We start from the raw sequence: 14,073 nt of genomic DNA on the forward strand, positions 1-14,073 counted from the left end.
AAAGAGGTGGATAAGCTGTGGAAGAGAAGGAAGGGTTGTGAATGGCTACTGCTGGACGAAAGGGACGTAGACGGAAACGTGAAATAAATGCGGGAAAACAAATGGGAGGCTTTATTTTTGTTTCCTTATAATTTTTTTTTTTTTTTAAATTTAACAAAAGTTGGTTTTGTCCTCATAAGGTTGGGTCGTTGACGAGGCCGACATGCACGAGCCTTAGAACAGAGAAATTATGCCCCAACAGCCATCCCAGGGTTATAATAATTCAGACAGAAAGAGAGAGAAGTCTCAAAAACGTGGTGTGGTACCTCCTCGTTATAGTCTTCCCTCTGGTAGCCAGCGTTAATTGTTGGTTCCCCAAGTGGGTGGGGATGGGGGAGAGAGACGTAGGATGAGAGGAGCCAATATGCGGCCCGGTTCCGGGAACATTTAATGGATTATGCCGACTTCGATCGGTGCGTTGATTTGAATCCCTTCATCACTTCAACAACATCCTCATGGCCGGTCCATGTATGTTTTTGAGCATGTGGGAGATTGGCATGGATGTTTATTGATTTATTTCCATTGGTGGGACCATGGCCATCGTGCCTAATGTAATATAAAAATTATTGATTATGGAAGGTCGACCAGGTGCAATGGGTTGGAGTTGGTTCGGTCAATGGGCTCAGACTAGAATGAGTTGGCTAGGTTGCCACGGCATTAATGGCTCATTGAATCGGCCAGGTCGGCTTAGCATCACTGTGCTTGAAGATATTGGAGTAATTGGGTTGGCAGATAGTTTACGGTAGTATTCCGGTCTGGAGGACCAAGTTGGTGTAGAGAGATCCAATGGTTTTTACCAATTGACGCATGGCCAAACAGATGATTCTGCCTTTCAAGCACGTGAATGCAAATAACGGTGCAGATCTCAACGATTTACGCCTCCCTTCATATGTATCTTTTGCGGTCACCTATGATGTCATATGTGAGCTTTTATTTTCCTCATTGTGATGTCATATAACCAGCGGCCACTTTACTTTTTATATGTATATATATATATATATATAAAGAACCGGCCAAGGTGGCTATTACTGGGACTGACGTGTATGGATCACGGCAACAAAAAAAAATGTCATCCAAAAAGATTAATAAAAAAATATTATTTATTAAAATATTTAAAAAATTTAGTGAATAATCAATATAAAATTAAATACGTATTCGCATAATTTTTTATATACTCCTTTCATTTAAGTCTCGACATTCTCGTCATATTAAAAATCGAAATTCATGTATCTATTTATATACATCAAAATGGTTCGTAGTCAATTTCAATGGATTCATATTGCAGTATCTTATAATTCACATAAACTATAAATTGGATTGGCTTTAGCACCATTTGTAATAATATAAGATGTCATCCAAAAAAATTAGCAAAAATATATTATTTAGATACTTTGATTTTATACTTAATCAGACCGGCATTCCGAATTTTTGTTAACGAGCATGAAGTTAGTAGTCATTTCTACTTTTTTTTTTTCCTAAGCATCACTTTGGCTTAGGATAGATCGGTGATCCCGAGAACAATTTACATGGCTGATGGACATAACATTTTATAATCATAGATGATTAACTTTTGATGACCAAGTTAAAGTTTCCTTTTTTTCGCGTAAATGGAGGAAATAAGTACTTTCCCCCATGTTTTATTATTAGTAAAGGCCAAAGTATATTTGCATAAAGCGAAGTGGGACGCTCCTAAAAGAACGAAAAAAAAAAGAGGAAAAAAACAGAAAAGGAGTCCACTATAACCAAATTAAAGTTAGGCTTATACTTAGGAACTTCTGACAACATCGCAAGTCACACCTATCCCTTCGAGATTGTTAATATTCACGTGCCCTAATTTGACTATGAATGTCCTACTTTTTCATTATTCATATACAAATAAAATAGATAGTAATTACGTAGACTTGGAGGTTGTTGCTTTAACAGTTGATCATATCCAATAATTTGGGTTATTGGTATAAAATTTTCATTATCTAATTAAAAAATTTATATGTTTTCAAGACAGTCTCAATCTGATGTAAATGATGAGTCGTGTCATATGATGTAAGGATAAATAGAAAGTTTGACAAACTGGATGGCCGATCTTGTTACACGACTTTGAATCGATAATAGGAGATCTTTGTGAATGGCAACGTGTAGGATATCTACATAACTTCTTTAACCGTATCTAAACTCATAAAATGTTACCACCCTAACCCGTCTTATTTGATTAGAAAATTATCCAAAAATTTTAAACAAATGTTATTAAAAAATGATAAATCCATCATGCATCTAAACTTGCACAATGAAACTTTATTTGATTGAATTATTTGAATATCTGAACCTATCGGATCAATCCGAAAAACCAATGGTAAGATTTTCTAAAGATATGAAGTTCAAATCATAAATTTGCACAATTAATTTTTATTTAATTAAATTATTTGAATATCCAAATCTATCGGATCAATCCAAAAAAACTAATAGTTAGACTTTTTAAAGGTATGAAGTTTAAATCCTTTCAATTCTTAATATATATATATATAATGAGATTTAGATAATGAATATCTGAGAATCAAATTTCAAATCCACACCGAATTCGGATTCATTTTAATTTTAAATCCAAAATCTTTTTCAAATTCTCCAGGGTACTGTTAAATGGGACCTAAAGGCCTTAGCCACGCGAGTCTTCACTGGCTTGGTGATCCGCTTCGCTGCTGAATTCCCGGCAACATTTAGTTGGTCGCGTGCGTTGGTTTTGAGTCCAGAGACACTCCATCATATAGCCACTCACGGATGCGATCTCTCCACCTCTTCTACAATTAATCGTACAAAAGATTTTTTTTTTTTTTTTTTTGTAGAAAATCGTACAAAGGATTTGTTGGTGGAGATCAACGTCAGCCTACAGAAATTACAAATCGGGAGGTGCATGTATAAAATTCCAAAGCACAGTGATCAACTTGTCTACCTCCCCCCACCACCACCCAAAAACAGAGAGGAGTGATCGACCAAATAAAAAGTTATGGACTTTCACAAAAAAAATAAAAAATAAAGAAAAACTTGAAACGGCCTTTCGAGTAATGAAGCACTGAAGATTAAGTGGCAGCGGATTCAGCTTTAAGCTACCTTCCCTTTTCCCCATTTTCATACCATTTCTAACTTTTTTTTTTTTTTTTTGAGTTAAATACCATTTCTAACTTGCAGCTAAAAGTTATGCAGAAGTCCCGTCCATTTAAATACTTTCCACAAGTTAAGCTACAGGAATTGGCTTAAATTTAAGCTTTCTACACTAACTGAGCAGACTGCACAGCATCAGATTCGGCTTTCCAATCGGAACTTAGTGCCAAGGCAGGTGATATATATATATTATATATACATGCATAAAGGTGTCATTTTTCACTTGAGACCAATGCATGCGAATTTGATCGAAGCCCAAAGAAGAAAAGTACACCGAGTTCTCATTTCAAATCACCTTCCGTTCGAGATCAGAGCGATCCATGAAAGAGACACAGCAGACCTAAAGAACTTGGACACCTGGCTGGCCTGCACATACCCTAATTGAGATCCTAGCTGATCCTCCCCAACCCCCGACCAATGCTTTACGATCTGATAGAGGCCAAGTGGGGAAGAGGACTAGATACCAAGCACCCTTCCAACCACGTGCCGCCGAAAATTGGTGGAAATTGAGACATCAGGAAGAGTAAACCTGCCCTTAAAATCGATGGGCAGATATGAATGTATATAGTCTTTTGGAGAAGTGTGGAAAAATGGTGATGATGATGTTGATGATGAACGGACAAATTTAAACATGTGCATTGATAGTGATACAGTGATATTATAAATATCTAAGTTAATGATTAAGATATCATGAAAATGAGAGTGGTTAAAAATATCTTCAAAAATTTTTTCCAAGATTAATATTTTTGCTTCTTTATTTTCTATCTATATTATTTTATGTACCAACTATATTATAATTTTTTTAAATTTTTTTAATTTTTTTAAATTTTTTTAATCTTTAATAAAAATTGAGTGGCTATTTCAGTCTCCTTTTCAATAAAAAAAATAAAAATGTATGGCATATAAGTATATAATTATTATTTAATGCAGTCATTTTTTTGTGTTTTCTGTCCTCATCTAGAAGCAATCATGTCTATATCCTATTATAGGAATGGGGTAGGCAATACATGTGCTTTGTTCCATAGGGAACATGTAGGGATGGCCATCATACTTTCTTGTTGGGATGACGTAGCCATTTAAGTAAACTATTCCAGTTTTAATAAAAGAATTAAGACCTGATCGTGCTTTAAAATGGAAAAAAGAAAAGAAAAGAAAAACAAATAGATTAGAAGATGGCCCTTGATACAAAGCTCTATCAGTAATTGTGCCAAAATTCAAGATCCAGCATTGATGAAGGAAGTGTCCTTTGAGATCTAAGATTGATTAAGCCATGCAGTTGTACTGTGATGCATTTATTATTATTTGGACGATGAGAAAGTTTTGAGGTGTAGGAAGTCAAGGGCTGTGACTGGAATACCTGTCCGTGGTGCGATTCCAGCTTATGCCACCAAATGAGCGGTGGTCCGGTATCCCTTAATTGTTGAGTACGATAAACAGATTCACACAAGGGCGACCACCCCGCCCAGTTGATGGGGGTCCACGCTTTCCAAGGTTTTCGTCTGTACCAGCTAATTAATGTGTTGGACAAGGTATCAGTTCTAGTGAGAAATTCTTTGGGCGCTGCAGTCGGGCCGCGTAAAAAATACGCCGTTGGGCGGTTTCACGTGATCATTATTTTTTAATATATATATTTTATATTTATAATTTTATTTTTTTAAAAAAAATTTAAATAATAAAAATATTTTTATTTTTAAAAATTATAATATTTTATAATTTATTAAAATTTTTACATACAAAATATCATAATATGATTTAAAAAATTATAACATCCTCCCTCAAATTATGATTTTCTATGTGCAGAATGTTATAATATAGTCTAAAATATCATAATATAGAAAAAATATTTTTATTCAAATATTCTTCAAAATATATCTAATGTTCGTAGTTTTATTTTTTTATTTAAAAATTTTGAATGATTAAAATATTCATACTCTTTGAAAAAAAATATGACATAGCATATTATGACATCCCACACTAAAATTATGACTTGCTGCATGTATCATGTTATAATATTAACATAAGATGTCATAATATTTTTCAAAGAATAAGAATATTTTCGTAATTCAAATTTTTAAATAAAAAAATAAAATTATAGATATTAAATATGTTAGAAAATAATGACTATATAGACCAATCACATAAAATGATGCGTTTCATATCAGATTTTCTATATCATCTGTAGTGCGTAAAAAAAAATTTCCATTCTAATATCTTGCTAAGATATTTGTTTGCATCCCTACAAAGCATTTACCAATGTCATATAATTGGTATCTCAATTCTTACGAACACGGTCCATATATTAATGTATCCTGATATCTCAGTTGACGTGCTATCCACATATTAATTAAGATTTGTTATTTAGTTTTTATAAATTTAGATAATATTTATGATTAACAAATATTTATATTAATATCATTATACGATAGTTAACTTAGAATTTATTTTATTTCTGAGATTCTAAAATCTAGATTTTCATAAGATCATCAAAATCCGAGAAAAGCAGGAGAAGTCTGAACTATTCACATCCCATTCTAGTCTTATCTTTGAGCTGAGACAAACCAAGATCTCATTCAGCTTGGCAAGCAATATTAATGGCTTTAAAAACTTTGGCTTCCTAACGTACGATACCTTAAAATTTAGTGTCTCGGAGATGGTGTCAACTCCATGGCCGGTAAGTTCTCGCATGCCATGAAGAAAAAAACCAAACGTATAAAACTTTCTCAAATAAATAAATAAATAAATAAATAAAGGGCTAATAGGACACTAAACATGATGTTGTGCTGATATGGTGGTTTATTTTTTTTCCATTTTACCCCTATGGAGTCTAGGGTCAATGTTGGCATGAGAAATTATCTAGCATCCTCCAGCAATCTTTAGCCCTTCAGAACGTTGTTCTTTTCTACGTGATACAGTGTCCTTATTGTCAGATATGTGCAGTTTCCTTGTTTTATAGCAAAAGTTTCCAACTACAGCTCAATACATCTTTGACGTACACTACTACATGACAAAGGGCTCAGCTTTTCGCTAACAAGGAGTCCACCTGCAGGCGAGCATTTCTGTTGGATCTAGATCTTGAGATAGGATGTTTTTTAGGATGATTGGTGTAAAGAAAAAAAATAATATATAACTTAGAGCTTGTTTGGCAACATTATTGTCTTTATCTTGTTGTAACTCCATAAATGAGTGCAGTATTTAATTGGTGGCCACCTCATCCTTGAGGACTTATCTTTTAGGAGGTCCAGGATCCAAATCATGGACATTACTTGCCCTAAAACTCTTCTATTCCTTGATTTAGTGAGAGTAATAAATATTTGCTTCCAGAGGTTTAAAAGAATTTACAAACAATTGAAAGAAAGGGGTTTCATCACACATTGTTCGATAGCCGAGTCTAATTTAGCTTCTTCGGTTGCTCCAAAGCGAAAATAGAAAGCAAGGGCAATAGCAAGAGGACCTTTAGTTTAACTCATCTTCTAGGATTCAAAACATTGGACATTATTCAACTTTCACCGCGTTTCTCTTCCTCTTTCTCTTTATCATTTCTTTTTCCTAGATTAAGAAGAGAAAAGGCCCACCAGTTTCATTAAGATAATAAAACGAAATAATATTTCAAAAGAAGAAAATCTTAGGATTCCAAACCTGAAAATGACTTTAATACACTTTTACTGAAAAATAATAAGAAAAAGAATCCAAGGAATATATATATCAAATTAAGGCCAATTAATGTCGGTCTAAGGAGATAAAATGCTAACATCTCTAGAGGTCCTTGAATATAACTTTAAGACCATTTCAAATGACTAATAAAAATTTAGTTCATATAATTGATACCCTCTTTGGTCCGATAAATGTAAGTTTGAATATGTTCAAGCCTACGTAAGTTTGAAGTTGAGACAGTTGAATGAATATTTTTAGTTCAACAATTTTCTTGTTTTATTCGTATATAAAATTTTAAGATCTCATCATGCCGACTCCGTCGATCAAATCCACATGCCGGCTATGGTCGATCGGAATAATATGCCGACTCGACTATGATCAGATGGAAGAATATACGGATTCAATTCTAATCGGATGGAATAATATGCCGATTCGACTACGATCGAACGAAACAATATGTTGACTCGATCACGGTCAAACGAAAGATACAGACGGACTATGGTCAGTCAAAAAATATATCAACTTGACTCTGCAATAGTCATCTATGATGAATGATGATCATATTTAGGGAGATTCAGTACTTAAAAAATTTCTTTCATTATCAATTGAAGACTATAAAAATCAGACTAAAAGTTCGACGACAAAAAAAAGTCAGACTAAGGTCTGGTAACAAAAAAAAGAAAAAGAAAAAAGAGTCGAGAAAAAAAATGATAAAATGGTTGGAGATTCTATTTTTGAGAGAAATATTAATATTTGCAGTCGAAACGATCACAAATCGGGGCTTGAAGTCATAGCAGAAGATATGCTAACTCCTATCGTCCAACGTGTCGGTCACCTTAAATTTGGAAGTGGGAGGCAATTATTAGAGCAATCGAACTTGCTCCCCCCGATTTAATATCAGCTTTTCGATGTATTATCGGTCATCCCGATTATAGGTTGGTGACAGATGATAGACCATCAAAGCCAAGCCGCCAAAGGATGTCTGATTCGACTACAGCTTCTACAGGTCTCAACATCTGACTTTCTATCAATACCAGAAAATAAATAGCCGACTATAACTGGCAAGCCGATCGACTATCGGTAACATTCGTTCAATTTTTCTAGTAGATACGGCATAATGATTTGATCAATTACAGAATCGCTGAACAGTTGGTATATCAGAGTTACCAACTGATAGTCAGTCAAAATATCAATAGCACTGATATACAGACAGTGCGCCATGCGTACCGACATAAAGTCGGCATATCAAAAATTGCTAGCGCATAAAGTACGTAATGACTACATACCACGACTGGATATTAATTGTCCACCCCACGATCACATAGTGACGAAATAAGCGGGACCTACATGCTTAACTGTTACAAATAGTTACCAATAATTCATCTATAAAAAAAAGATAAATGAATAGTATTGATAAGGTAATTCTGAACTGAAACTTTATCATTTCTTATTTTCTACTTACTTTTCGATCATTTCTTGCTGACTTAAACATTGAAGGATCTTCGTCGGACACAATTCCTGTCAGTGAGGATTTTGTTTTGCAGTGCTCTTCTCTGGCAACGGGTGCAACAGGGGATTAGCCATAACAGGACTAAACACATACCTATATGGATCACCATGTATAGTCTAATGATACATATTTTTCTGTAATGGAAATAATTTTAAAGAGTTCCCATAAAAAATATGTAGTCTCATGATACTTTTTTTTTCTTCAATGGAAATACTCATGTAGAGTTCCCATCAAAAAAAGAAATAATTATAAAGAGTTCCCCACGCACAGAACCAAGTAGAATCCAAGATAACGGAATCTAATATGATGAAAGATACACAAACAAATACAAATATATGTGTATTAATGTCCTCAAATCATGACAGAGAGTAGGCTCTTTTGAATGATACGAGACTGAAGTTGCCTTCCTGGACCCAGTAAAACCACAACCATCTCCCAGAAAAAAAAAAAGGGAAAAAACCTAACCCACTTCCAGTCAGCTTCCTTGTTAGACAGGAATTCCTTGCTCTAAAGTATAGAAAAGTTCATTTGATCATGACGATTACCACCTTTGCTCCCATTGATTCATTTTGGAGATGGTCAACCTTCTTTCAGTTTTTTTTTTTTTTTTTTTTCTCCCTTTGACTACTTTAATTTGTAGTTTCAACCGAATCATCATTATCTGCCACCTCCAGAAATACCCTCCTCACGAAGCTACATGGCCAATCGAAACAAGCTAAAATGCTTCAATGACCACCTCCCACAAGCTGCTAAACCACTATTCTTCTAAGTGATAAGCATGCTGAACACGTTGTACTGGTTAAGTGGATCAACATCTCACAAGAATGCGAAGAGACCTCTGCCTTTCTATAATGGTGGGGATCTTTCTCCTCAGCCACATGTCTAATTGGTAGTGGAAGCACTTCGTAGGGGACACAATTGGGTAGCCGACCGATCACTAGTTCAAGACCAATGAAAGAATGACATCATATTCACCAACTGTAATAGGATTCGTGCATCAAGAATGAGACTGATCAGGCTCTGAAACTTCGATCCACTTGTATTCTTGTAAGATGCCAGCACTGCCAACCACCAAGAAAAGAGAAGAAAAGGATGCCAGCACTACTACATGGCAATCATCCGCAGCTCATGTCAGCTTTCTCCTGATGATTTGTATGTAACCCATCCGCTTTCGGTGCGAAAGATTGATGCAGCATTACTTGTGTGCTAGCTTTCAGGTCTTGAATGACCGGGTAACTAATTGGGCTTGATAGATTCCATTTGTTGGTGAAGTTAGTGGCATGTGTCCTCTTTATCCTTGCAGCATTAGCCACGTATCTGTCTTTCCTATCAGTGCTGATGTGAGGATCAGCTTCACCGACAAAACTCGATCATTAGCTGACAGGACAAACCAACCAACCAAATGTAACAATGACGCAAGTCGATTTGGTAGACAGTCCTGATCATCTTTTGAAATTAAGATTGCCGAAATTAAACGATCGAGGGTAATTTTAACCATTCATAAAAACCTTGGAGCACAGGTATTTGGTAGGGACTAAATATGTTCGACCTTTTGGAACGTGTAGGATTGATAGATATGATCATGACGAACATGAACATTCTTCCACTCTGTACGTTGTGGTCGTCAGCTTGGCTGTTAGCATGGAGGCATGCATCCCTTTCGGTCGACTGTTAAAACATCTTCAGAGAGCAAATTTCCTACAGACTGTTAGGGCTTTCTAAATAAATATATTTGCAACTATCTATCCAATAACTGCCGACATTATCAATATTTAAGCATGGGAGTGGCGGATAAGGTTCGAACAAGTGACTTTTGTACAAATGCAATTGTTGGGAGAAATTTTGTTTGGGCCGAAAATAAGAAGAAATCGAAGACCCAACATGCCATCGGTCTAACCAACCCACTGTCAGTACTAAAAAATTTTCATCGGCCATGCTGTCTCATGCATTTCATTCATTTCTGATTGTACGTCATCCATCGTGCCTATGCTACGAGAGTTGCCCTAGGTTATCTGAGCCTGACAAAGACATTAAATGCCTCTCCTCCTCTTATCTCATCCTCCTATGGGCATCACAGTAAGATAAAAGGAAGGGAGGAAGATGTGAAGGACAGGGAAAAACTGGCGAAGAGAATGAGGAAGGAAAGAAGACACCCGTGCATCCGTCCTCGGCCTCGGCATCTAATCTCGTGCATCCATCCCTTCTGATCCTGGCTGCCATCCATCGATGCCCACACTCCCTGGATGCGTCCGATCTTCACCTCGACCTACGAACCTTATGGCAGCCTTGGCCCCTGCATCGGCTGCCGATCCATTTTCGACCGACCAATCTCCGGCCACTGATCTCAGCCTCCACTCTCAGTTTTGGCCATTGACCCTTCGAGAGGCCTCTCTATGGCCCCGTCACGTCACCCCATTAATAAATTGAAGTAATCATGAGTAAGACAAACCTTCCTTATTTTTAGCTTCTGGTTCTCAACCCATACCATCAATAGGTGGGATCCTCTACATGTCATGAGATGGTATTATCAGGCACAATTTTCGAGGGTATTTAATACGAGATAAAAGATCTCTAACAATCTCATGTCCTTCCATGACTCCAGCTTCCCTTATAAAAAGGGATAAATAGGAGATCCAAAGGTACGCAACCTCTCTCTCTCCCTTGAATGCTCTCCTTTTTTATCTATTGGCTGGATTTTTGACTTGAGCATCGGAGGGTCTCCATCAGAGCCACCTCCAGCTGGAACTTTTCTTACAGGTTTCGCCCCTGACAGTCTGGTGCTCCACCGACTCCGGCTGCTCCGGCGTTCGATGAAGATCTGCATCAACAGCGATCATACTTCATTCACATTATAATGGATAGTTTCCAATTCAAATATCATTATACAAGTGTAAATAATGCCATGCATGCATGATTTTCTTTAAGCATAAGTACTTTATGTTACCAAAAATCATAATCAGTTAGCTCTCTGAATCTATTTTATACATACTGGATTCAGGCAGCAATTTCCTCGGCCTCATGCGGGCGTGAAAAAATGCAGAGGCTGTTGGTACGAGTCAAATTCTGTGAATCCTCACAAGAGCTTCCACCTCTGGATAATTTCATGCAAATTCTTATACATAAGTTTCTTTTCCCATGTAGATCTTTTGCTAAAGATTAATTATGATTCACAACTGCATTTCCTTGCAGATGAAACTAAGGGTATGGGGCGCCAATAAAGGTCTGCATGCAGCTACTGTTAATCAATGGTTTTTTCAGTGTAAACTGTTAATCAATATCGCATTGGGTATATATGAGCATTTCTAGACCGGCAAAATTTGCAATCTCTACCTTAAATTGAACCGTAAAACTTCAATCTTTTCGCCTGCATCAACTCATTGATCTGAAAAATATGAAAGAGTCTCCTGTGATTGTTTGGCTGATACTACCTGTCTGCAGTAAACCCTATTTTGCTTTAGTTCCCACTTCTCTTTGAAATGATGAGTTGGATAAGGAAGACCCTATTTTTCTCTTCGTTGGATATACTAAAACAAATATGGTGACTGAAGTGGGAAGTCTATATATTAAAACAAATATGATGAGCGAAATGGGAAGTCTACTAATTAATTTGAAGACGAGCACACTGCTGATGAATGCGTCATGAAGGAGACAGCGTCATCCTTTTGTCTCACTTACCCTTTATTGTAATCTTCTTTATATTTCAGCCACTAACGTCCACTGTTCTCTTCCTTGGTCCATGCCATCATCATAGAATTCACCGAGTGCCCGGACCAACAAACAGATGTTTCCTCAGCTTGCAAACCATGACAAATGGACGGCATTCTTTAGATTCATTGCTTTAAATATAATTGAAGTTATTAATCAGATTGGATTAAATTGACACACTCTAAAAGCCTGCTTGGCTAGACACAAGGCCCACTCCTTTTCAATATAATCAAAAATATAACTTATGTTCGGAGTTAAATATAATTAAAGGCTTTTAGACGTAATCTAAAAGCCTCCATTTCTTTTCAATTTGGCATAACTTATGTTCAGCTAAATTACCTTAAAGTCATAAGGCTCTTCCTATCAGATCACCTTTCTTTTTCTCATTTTATGTTTCTTCTCTATCATATTCTTTTGTAAAACATCACTATAATTTTTTAATATTTTTATAATAAAGTGGGGAATGTTTCTAATTACTTCCTCTTTTCCATTTCATGAAAAAACAAAAAGCCTGCTTGGCTACCTGTAAACTAGACATTTGAAGTTGAATCAGTTGAGCGGGAATCCAGTGGGGCTGTTTCATTGGCACGAAGTGGAGCGAAAGTAGGATGGCAAAATGGCCCACAAAGAGGAAAAAAATATCCCAAAGAGAAATTCTTTATCCACCGCCCTTGGTGGAGAAAAAGCATACTGCTTAATTGGATTGGACAACATAATGCAATTAATAACAGGACATGCAGCTTTTTTTTTAAATTTTTTGTTCAAAATACTCTTTTTCTCCAACAGGATATCATAATAATCTTCAGGATGTCATAATAGGATACTATAACAACCAACAAAATGTCATAGAAAATAATTGGACATCATGATAATGGTGTGATATCTTTTTGCATCCTATGATATCCTTTTGTATCCTATAAACAATAATCGGGATGTTATAAAAAATAATTGGATACCATAATAATGGTACGATATTCTTTTGCATCCGATGATATCCTTTTACATCCTATGAATAATTGTCGGAATATTATATAAAGATATATAAAATAAAAAAATATATAAAATCATATATATTATTCAAAATATCATAAAATAAAAAAAAATTATTATTATTATTTCTTGATGCCTTACATGATTCCTATGAATCCTATGACATCCCAGATAATATTATGATATCCTGTCTTTGGTATAATATCTTATGTCAGAAATATTACTTTTCGATAATTATTCATAGGATGCAATAGGATGTCATACTATTATTATAATATTTTATTATTTTTTATGACATCCTATTGATTATCATGATGTTCTGAATAATTATTGAAAAGTCATATAAGAACACAAAAAATTATATATATTATTTAGAATGTCACAAAATAAAGAGAAAACTATTATTACTTCTTGATGTCTTATATGACTTCCTATAAATCCTATAATATCTCAAATAATATTATGATATCTTATGCTTGGTATGATATACTGTGTCAGTAATATTACTTTCCGATAATTGTTCATAAGATGCAATAGAATGTCATACCATTATAATAATATCATATTATTTTTTATGATATTCTACTGATTGTTATGATATTTTGTTATTATTTATGACATCCTGACTAAGCATGAGCAAAATAAAATAAAAAGAGAAAAACTGACATTTTGATCAAAAAAAATTTAAGAAAAAATTGAGCTATATTAAATGCCTGTTCCATTGTTAACTGCACTATATAGTCTAATCAGATGAAACAGTTTGCTTTTTCTCCATTGGGGATGGTAAACATAATTTCTCATGTCCCAAGTGGCTTAGGCTCCTTTTGGGGCGAATGCTTCGGCAAAATAGGCGCATTAAGCATGCCCATTCATGCTGAGCCAAATGGAGCCTAATAGTGAAAGATGCATGTTGATACTAGGTTAGGCTACCAATAGCCTGGCTTCAGCCCATTTAGAGGAAATGAGATCCTTATTGGGCCTGATTTGCAACTATTGTTTTTTGGATACATTGAGGATCCATTTTTCTA

Source organism: Elaeis guineensis, chromosome 14 (genome assembly GCF_000442705.2).
Source record: "Elaeis guineensis isolate ETL-2024a chromosome 14, EG11, whole genome shotgun sequence".
Lineage (NCBI taxonomy): Eukaryota > Viridiplantae > Streptophyta > Magnoliopsida > Arecales > Arecaceae > Elaeis > Elaeis guineensis.